Below are 8,987 nucleotides of genomic sequence, written 5' to 3'. Positions count from 1 at the left end.
AGGGGCCATGGAGCAACAATGACTGCTGGGGGAAAAAGTCTAGTTGAATATGCGACAGCAACATTGGGTGGTCTGGGCTGAAGGGGAGGGGGGGGCTGAGGGGAGTCCGGGGGGAGTGGCTGGGGGGTGTGTGTGTGTGGTTGTTGTTGGAGAGTGTGTGTGTGAGGTGGGGTGAAAGCACGAGGAGGGCACTTCTGGGGCATTGCCCAGGGGGACTAGGAGGTGTTTTCTGGGACTCTGACATTTATCTGCCTGACTGCTCCTGAAAGTGATCCTGCTGAGTCTGGCACAGGAAATCTCAGGCTTTCCAAACACACACCAACGCCACGGAATAACAACACACACACACAGCCAAACTGACAACACACCTACACACACACAGCTCCACTGGAAACAGACACACAATCAAACTGACAACAGACATACACACACACAGCTCCACTGAAAATATACACTGACAACATACACACAATCCAACTGACAACACACATGGCCCTGGTGCAAACCCAATGAGTAGAGTGATAAAGTGGGATGGGGGTTTTGAGGTACATGGGACCCTCCTCAGCTAAGGCACAAAATAAACCTTTAATTAATGGTAATATGATTAGCTCATTACATATGTTATAACCAATTTCAATATATTCTTATAGTAGTAAATTATCTCAAAATGAAGTATAACAATGTATGTCAATGGTTTTAACATAATGGAGCTAATTACATCATCATTGATTAAAGGTTAGACAAAGAGGGATTTTCTTTCCTTAGCAACAGTAACTACGGGCTTGGTGTTTTTCTATGGAAATTAAGAGGTTGGGTGTGCCCAGGTAGCTATATTTAAAAAAACATTCTATAATGAGTTGAATTAATTCAGTTTCACTTGCTTTCAAAGCAGCGGAAAGAGTATTGCATATGGACATGACTACCTGTGTGCACTTCATTCTGATGTGAGTTTAGACCACACACACTGGGCTCGGTCAAAAGCCTGCATACCTTGTGGGTCCCTAGGACCAGAACTGAACAACAACAATTCTACCAATGATGAGACATACGCCTTGTTTAAATCCCCTAAAAATGCAGTAACCCACCCTCCTTTCCTTGAGGTAATGATAGGATAAGTGAATACTAAGTCTCCACTCCTCATTACTTTACGAAAGGAGAAATCCTTTCTATATTTAAACTAGGCCTGAACTTCCACTTTGACGACAATTGACAGTAATGTACTTGGCGTCTGACACCATCATGTGGCAGCACAGGGAATGGCTTTGGTATGCATCTAGAACAGTACAAGTACTTTTCTCCATGTCTGCTAACAATCCCTCATCATGATAGAATAACACACAGTAACAGCCTCATGTACTGCGGTGTGTGCATACTGTCGTGTTATTATCTACTTTTGACGACGGAAGGTCAAATCAGGTGACATGACAGAGGCCTACTTTTCCAGTTGACCCCTCAGCACAGATCTGCTGTCATACTTGTCAGGAAACCGTCATACTTGGGGCGGCAGCGTAGCCTAGTGGTTAGAGCATTGGACTAGTAACCGAAAGGTTGCAAGTTCCCTCATCATGACCAATAGAATAACACACAGTAACAGTCCCTGAGCTGACAAGGTACACATCTGTCGTTCTGCCCCTGAACAAGGCAGTTAACCCACTGTTCCAAGGCTGTCATTGACAATAAGAATTTGTTCTTAACTGACTTGCCTAGTTAAATAAAGGTTAAATAAAAAATAAAAAATAAATACTTGGCAGGAAGAGGCTGTTCTTTTCAAATATTTGCCTCTGTCGAACAGCCAAGCGAACAAACATGCCTTTTCGTACAAGATTGGCGCGAGCCCGATGCCATTTGTGAAACTATGATAAATAGGTTATCGATGTACAATTATTTACAAGGTAATGATGACAGTTCAAACAGTACTAAAATGCAACGGAAAGACAGGTCCGATAATATTATTTCTGTCCGTGGACCGTGATAACGGACCTGGGCTCTCGTGACATTTAACGGCAAACGGCAATGCGCATGTGAATATGCAGTTCAGTTTGTTTTTGCGCGCCCACTAGGTGAAACGAAGGGCACGAGCAAAACCAGGACACGGAAAGGACTGGGGCGGCGCAGAATCGAATAAACTCAGGATCTTGAAAGTTGTGGTTATTTCCAACCCTACCGAGTTCGTTTATAACGGACGGTTCGATGAATGCTCGAATCTATTAAAGAGGTTAATTCGCAGAAAGAAGACCGTGGAAGTAGGGCAGATTTTCAACTGCTATGAGGATTCTCAAATTCTTCATGGGGTACAGTTGCAGAACGCTATGAACGCTGCCTGCTGTGTGACGTTGGCTTTGTTTGAAGAAGTTGCGTGAAACTGGGTATGTTGAAATGACAGATGCTGAGCTATTTAACCATTTAATTATTTGCCTAATATAAGTTATTTGGCATAAAGTAGTAGAGCATATTAACAAATGTCTGTTTCTGATCAAAATGGACCTGTATTTGTGTTTTTATTTAACCTTTATTTAAGACTGCTGTAAGACTGCTTTTTTGAGGTCTAATACAGTCCAAGGCAGGGCTGTGCACAGACCTTTTGGGGGGCATGTGCTATAAAAACGGGTCACCCCCAAAAAAGGTTTCCCACAACCGCAGTCACAGACTGTTTGAGCAATTATTACAAGAAAAAGTGGAAAGCAGCTATAAAACCAAATGAGTCTGTATCTGTAGACTACTATCTACACCCTCTAACCAAATGAGTCTGTATCTGTAGACTACTATCTACACCCTCTAACCAAATGAGTCTGTATCTGTAGACTACTATCTACACCCTCTAACCAAATGAGTCTGTATCTGTAGACTACTATCTACACCCTCTAACCAAATGAGTCTGTATCTGAAGACTACTATCTACACCCTCTAACCAACTGAGTCTATCTGTAGACTACTATCTACACCCTCTAACCAAATGAGTCTGTATCTGTAGACTACTATCTACACCCTCTAACCAAATGAGTCTGTATCTGTAGACTACTATCTACACCCTCTAACCAAATGAGTCTGTATCTGTAGACTACTATCTACACCCTCTAACCAAATGAGTCTGTATCTGAAGACTACTATCTACACCCTCTAACCAAATGAGTCTGTATCTGTAGACTACTATCTACACCCTCTAACCAAATGAGTCTGTATCTGTAGACTACTATCTACACCCTCTAACCAAATGAGTCTGTATCTGTAGACTACTATCTACACCCTCTAACCAAATGAGTCTGTATCTGTAGACTACTATCTACACCCTCTAACCAACTGAGTCTGTATCTGTAGACTACTATCTACACCCTCTAACCAACTGAGTCTGTATCTGTAGACTACTATCTACACCCTCTAACCAACTGAGTCTGTATCTGTAGACTACTATCTACACCCTCTAACCAACTGAGTCTGTATCTGTAGACTACTATCTACACCCTCTAACCAAATGAGTCTGTATCTGTAGACTACTATCTACACCCTCTAACCAACTGAGTCTGTATCTGTAGACTACTATCTACACCCTCTAACCAAATGAGTCTGTATCTGTAGACTACTATCTACACCCTCTAACCAACTGAGTCTGTATCTGTAGACTACTATCTACACCCTCTAACCAAATGAGTCTGTATCTGTAGACTACTATCTACACCCTCTAACCAAATGAGTCTGTATCTGTAGACTACTATCTACACCCTCTAACCAAATGAGTCTGTATCTGTAGACTACTATCTACACCCTCTAACCAAATGAGTCTGTATCTGTAGACTACTATCTACACCCTCTAACCAAATGAGTCTGTATCTGTAGACTACTATCTACACCCTCTAACCAAATGAGTCTGTATCTGTAGACTACTATCTACACCCTCTAACCAAATGAGTCTGTATCTGTAGACTACTATCTACACCCTCTAACCAAATGAGTCTGTATCTGTAGACTACTATCTACACCCTCTAACCAACTGAGTCTGTATCTGTAGACTACTATCTACACCCTCTAACCAAATGAGTCTGTATCTGTAGACTACTATCTACACCCTCTAACCAAATGAGTCTGTATCTGTAGACTACTATCTACACCCTCTAACCAACTGAGTCTGTATCTGTAGACTACTATCTACACCCTCTAACCAACTGAGTCTGTATCTGTAGACTACTATCTACACCCTCTAACCAACTGAGTCTGTATCTGTAGACTACTATCTACACCCTCTAACCAAATGAGAGTCAAGCCTGATCCCCATAAGATGGATCCCACAACCTTACATGTTTGTCTGGGTACACATGACTGTGTACGTAGGGTATACATTCATTTCATTTGAGGTATATTGGTTATGCCTCAAGTGAATTTCAGATTTTTTTGTTTTGCTCATATTTCCTGGCCTGGTCCCAGATCTGTTTGTGGTCTTGCCAACACCTGTCATCGTCAAGCCAAACATGACAATGAGTGACAAAGAGTTGGCATGATGGCACAGACTGGCACTCAGGCAGTTTTCTCCCTCTGTAACTTAACTTCCAATCCTGCTCTAATTCTTTCCCCATTTCCTTCACCACAGTAACTTCCACTCGGGGTCAGACATGTCTGTGATAGTGGGAGCGGGGCGGTTCATAGCCCAGAGGGTCACCAGAAGCATCACCTACTACTACACCAGCCGGACACCAGGGGGCGATATCCCATCCCCCTCTCCTCCCACCATCTCCCCCACCTCCTCACATCTAGACGCTCCTTTTCCCTCACCCTCGTACTCCCTCTCCACCCCCTTGCTCCCAGACTTGCCCTCTCACCACGACGTTTCCTCAGTTCTCACCCATTCCGCTTTGGATGTACCATCCCTCTCTCCATCCTCGCCCTCCTCCCACCGTCCCCTCATCCTCCTTTTCCCGTGGCTTGGCGCCCGACCGGGGGCCATGGTGAAGTACCGGGACCTCTATCTGGAACGCGGCCTGGACATCCTATTGGTGGAGAGCACTGTGTGGCACTTCCTGTGGCCTCACTGGGGCTGGAGTATGGGGCCGAGGTCCTGGAGCTCCTTGACGACCCGTGTTTCAAAGGTAGCCCCCTTCTGGTCCACGCCTTCTCCATCAGCGGGTACACTTTCTCCCAGCTTCTCAGCCAGATGGTCAGGGAGCCACACAAGTACCCAGGCCTGGCCCAACGGGTCGTAGGACATGTCTATGACAGCCTGGTGATCGGGTCGCTGGAGCATATGGCTACAGGTGAGAGAGAGGGGAAGGAAAGGAGGTAGGATTGTCGGTTTGGATTATTACTCTGATAAAGGAGAGTTATCTGTTACTGAGACGGTGTGTGGGTGTGTGTATGGGTTAGTTTGTGTGTGGATGTGTGACAGAATTTAAAAAAAAATGTAATTAACCTTGACTGGTAAATAAAATAACCTGTGTGTGTCTATGTGTGTGCCTCAGGCCTGGGCAAGACCCTGTTCCCTCGTATCGAGCCCCTGGTGCGATACACCGCTCTGCTCTACTTCTGGCTCTTCAAGTCCCAGACGGTGCACTACTACGACAACGCAGTCCAGGTCTTCTACAACAGCCCCGTCACCGCCCCGGCGCTCTTCTTCTGTGAGAACAACGCGCTGTGCGACCCCGTCGCCATGGAGGCGGTCCTCGACTTCTGGAGGAAGCGGGGCATTGCTGTGGAAACCAGGAAGTGGAAGGAGTCTGTGCACGCTGCTCATCTACGCTGTCACCCAGAGGAGTACCTCTCCACGTTGGAGACATTTTTTTACTCACTCAACATCGCCCCCCTCAGGGCTAAGATGTAAATGGCTCATGTGCTAATCACAGTGTGGTGTTTGATAATTCAATAAAGCCTGCATACTCATGCTCCAACACAAATGCTTATAACACATGTTATAACATAGTATAACATTGTAGTCATGTAGCAGAAACTTTTATCCATAGAAACTTGGTTGACACCTACCCAGCATATGGGTCAGGAGGGAATCTAACCCACAACACACAAGTTTTACTTCCCTGTTGCTATAATAACAACATATCCAAACCTAACTCCTAGCATGTGTTTTGACTGTGTTACGTATTATTATCTATTTGTACAGATATAGAATCTTAATTTGACCAGCATTGTCATAGCAAAATAATGAATGTTTAGTCCATAATGTTTCTTGATCAGTGGTCAGGCTATTAAAAGTTGGCAACATTAAAAGTGCAGTACTGTTAATATAATTGTGTTAGTGTGGGTTTTCTGTGAATGTATGTAAATCACGAAGCTCATCTTAATTTCCTGCGGTACAGGAAAATTCTCAGCAACAGGAGTGATCAAATTAAGTTACTATATCTGTATGTGAGCTTACACAATATTGTCTATGACACAGTCCCTATGCACCAGATAAGGCCAAGGTCACTATCTTACATTTTACATTTTACATTTAAGTCATTTAGCAGACGCTCTTATCCAGAGCGACTTACAAATTGGTGCATTCACCTTATGATATCCAGTGGAACAGCCACTTTACCATAGTGCATCTAAATCTTTTAAGGGGGGGGGGGGGTTAGAAGGATTACTTTATCCTATCCTAGGTATTCCTTAAAGAGGTGGGGTTTCAGGTGTCTCCGGAAGGTGGTGATTGACTCCGCTGACCTGGCGTCGTGAGGGAGTTTGTTCCACCATTGGGTGCCAGAGCAGCGAACAGTTTTGACTGGGCTGAGCGGGAACTGTACTTCCTCAGAGTTAGGGAGGCGAGCAGGCCAGAGGTGGATGAACGCAGTGCCCTTGTTTGGGTGTAGGGCCTGATCAGAGCCTGAAGGTACGGAGGTGCCGTTCCCCTCACAGCTCCGTAGGCAAGCACCATGGTCTTGTAGCGGATGCGAGCTTCAACTGGAAGCCAGTGGAGAGAGCGGAGGAGCGGGGTGACGTGAGAGAACTTGGGAAGGTTGAACACCAGACGGGCTGCGGCGTTCTGGATGAGTTGTAGGGGTTTAATGGCACAGGCAGGGAGCCCAGCCAACAGCGAGTTGCAGTAATCCAGACGGGAGATGACAAGTGCCTGGATTAGGACCTGCGCCGCTTCCTGTGTGAGGCAGGGTCGTACTCTGCGAATGTTGTAGAGCATGAACCTACAGGAACGGGCCACCGCCTTGATGTTAGTTGAGAACGACAGGGTGTTGTCCAGGATCACGCCAAGGTTCTTAGCGCTCTGGGAGGAGGACACAATGGAGTTGTCAACCGTGATGGCGAGATCATGGAACGGGCAGTCCTTCCCTGGGAGGAAGAGCAGCTCCGTCTTGCCGAGGTTCAGCTTGAGGTGGTGATCCGTCATCCACACTGATATGTCTGCCAGACATGCAGAGATGCGATTCGCCACCTGGTTATCAGAAGGGGGAAAGGAGAAGATTAATTGTGTGTCGTCTGCATAGCAATGATAGGAGAGACCATGTGAGGTTATGACAGAGCCAAGTGACTTGGTGTATAGCGAGAATAGGAGAGGGCCTAGAACAGAGCCCTGGGGGACACCAGTGGTGAGAGCACGTGGTGAGGAGACAGATTCTCGCCACGCCACCTGGTAGGAGCGACCTGTCAGGTAGGACGCAATCCAAGCGTGGGCCGCGCCGGAGATGCCCAACTCGGAGAGGGTGGAGAGGAGGATCTGATGGTTCACAGTATCAAAGGCAGCCGATAGGTCTAGAAGGATGAGAGCAGAGGAGAGAGAGTTAGCTTTAGCAGTGCGGAGCGCCTCCGTGACACAGAGAAGAGCAGTCTCAGTTGAATGACTAGTCTTGAAACCTGACTGATTTGGATCAAGAAGGTCATTCTGAGAGAGATAGCAGGAGAGCTGGCCAAGGACGGCACGTTCAAGAGTTTTGGAGAGAAAAGAAAGAAGGGATACTGGTCTGTAGTTGTTGACATCGGAGAGATCGAGTGTAGGTTTTTTCAGAAGGGGTGCAACTCTCGCTCTCTTGAAGACGGAAGGGACGTAGCCAGCGGTCAAGGATGAGTTGATGAGCGAGGTGAGGTAAGGGAGAAGGTCTCCGGAAATGGTCTGGAGAAGAGAGGAGGGGATAGGGTCAAGCGGGCAGGTTGTTGGGCGGCCGGCCGTCACAAGACGCGAGATTTCATCTGGGGAGAGAGGGGAGAAAGAGGTCAAAGCACAGGTTAGGGCAGTGTGAGCAGAACCAGCGGTGTCGTTTGACTTAGCAAACGAGGATCGGATGTCGTCAACCTTCTTTTCAAAATGGTTGACGAAGTCATCCGCAGAGAGGGAGGAGGGGGGGAGGAGGATTCAGGAGGGAGGAGAAGGTGGCAAAGAGCTTCCTAGGGTTAGAGGCAGATGCTTGGAATTTCTAGTGGTAGAAAGTGGCTTTAGCAGCAGAGACAGAAGAGGAAAATGTAGAGTGAAACACATGACGGACACAACTCACTATACGTTGATTTGCAATAATGAATTATTTAGTATTTGATTGTAATTGTTTTTACATTAGTATATATTCATTCTCAATAGCTGGTGATAGGGAGTGCAGTGGAAGAGAGAGGGAGAGGAAACATTTTGAAGATGAGGAGGAATACAGCAAGAATGAGGGTGAGGGTAACAAGAAAGGAAAGAAATAGAAAAGAAACACAGGAGATAGGGAAGAGATAATGAGGTGGAAAAAAAGAGAGAGGCTACTGAGAAGTCAAGATGAGGTACTGTATATGGAAACCTCTTCAGTCACAGAGAACCAGGACCTGTTCTGGAAGTAGTTCATGCTTGTCAATTCAATGAGTAGTGAGTGACAAACACAATCTGTGGGAGGTTTTCTTATCAGGCATTTCCGTTATCTGTTGCATATTCAATCTAGTTTGCATTAAACTTTTGTTGTCTGTTTTGGTCTCAGAAAACAGAGTTGTTTATGAGGAGTTAAAGGCTTAACTTGTGGTGAGGTATCTTGGCCAAGGGTACATCCTGTGAAATCCCATCCCCCGTGATATTGACTGCACACACCCCAGTAGGC

General features: G+C 45.9%; 1 pseudogene; it reads left to right on the top strand.

The window, feature by feature from the left end:
• Positions 1-4,561: 4,561 nt before the first annotated feature.
• On the top strand, positions 4,562-6,237 carry LOC120031840 (annotated as a pseudogene).
• Positions 6,238-8,987: the final 2,750 nt, after the last annotated feature.

The sequence above is a fragment of the Salvelinus namaycush genome, chromosome 38, assembly GCF_016432855.1.
Source record: "Salvelinus namaycush isolate Seneca chromosome 38, SaNama_1.0, whole genome shotgun sequence".
In the NCBI taxonomy this organism is placed as follows: domain Eukaryota; kingdom Metazoa; phylum Chordata; class Actinopteri; order Salmoniformes; family Salmonidae; genus Salvelinus; species Salvelinus namaycush.
Note: the sequence above shows the minus strand (reverse complement) of the source record. Positions and strands in the feature narration are given on the sequence as shown.